This window comes from Myotis brandtii, unplaced genomic scaffold (genome assembly GCF_000412655.1).
Source record: "Myotis brandtii unplaced genomic scaffold, ASM41265v1 scaffold160, whole genome shotgun sequence".
NCBI lineage: Eukaryota > Metazoa > Chordata > Mammalia > Chiroptera > Vespertilionidae > Myotis > Myotis brandtii.
Genome location: NW_005355833.1, coordinates 1,888,724 through 1,889,391, shown reverse-complemented (window position 1 = coordinate 1,889,391; position 668 = coordinate 1,888,724).

The window sequence follows — 668 nt, the reverse complement described above, 5'->3', positions numbered from 1 at the left end:
ATCCCCTGGCCCGCGCGCCCCAGGTAAGCTGTCGCACACCTGCGCCCTGCGCCAGGCACCTGCGGCCTGCGCTCGCCAAAGGGGCAAGAGGGAGAAAGGGGCTGGGCCGCAAAGTTTGCCCCTAAGAATGAAGTGGGGAGGCGCTTTCCTCCTAGGGACCAGGAGCGGTCCCGGCCAAGGGCGGGTATGGGGTAAGGACAGCTCAGGCAGAAGGGTCGCAGGGAGGGTTACCGCACTTTCGGGCCAGGGCGGTGGAGCCGGAGGGTGGCCCTGGAAAGTCAGTAGGGTTACCAGCGGCCGGGGCAGGACCACGGGGGCGGAGGGCGGGGGTGGTCGCTGGGAAGGGGCAGAGCCAACTCCCCCACTGCTCTGCCTTGGATCTGAGGTGTCAGGACAGATCCAGCCTGGGGAGAAGCGACCTCCTGCCTCCTTCACTGAACAGTGGACTCAGGAACTGTTTTTTTTTGGGGGGGGGGGCACCTTCGGCAGGAGCCAGTGCCTCGTTGGAGGACTGCTCTCTAGTTGACGGCTAGACTACTCTCTAGCCTCCTGCTAGCTCAGTTCCCTGTGGTGGAGGTCTAGCCCTCTGACTCTGCAGACACCCCTTGGGTGTTCTCTCTCCCACAGCCCCTCTTCTCTCCATTCTCTGCCCTCTGCCTGTGGGTGTC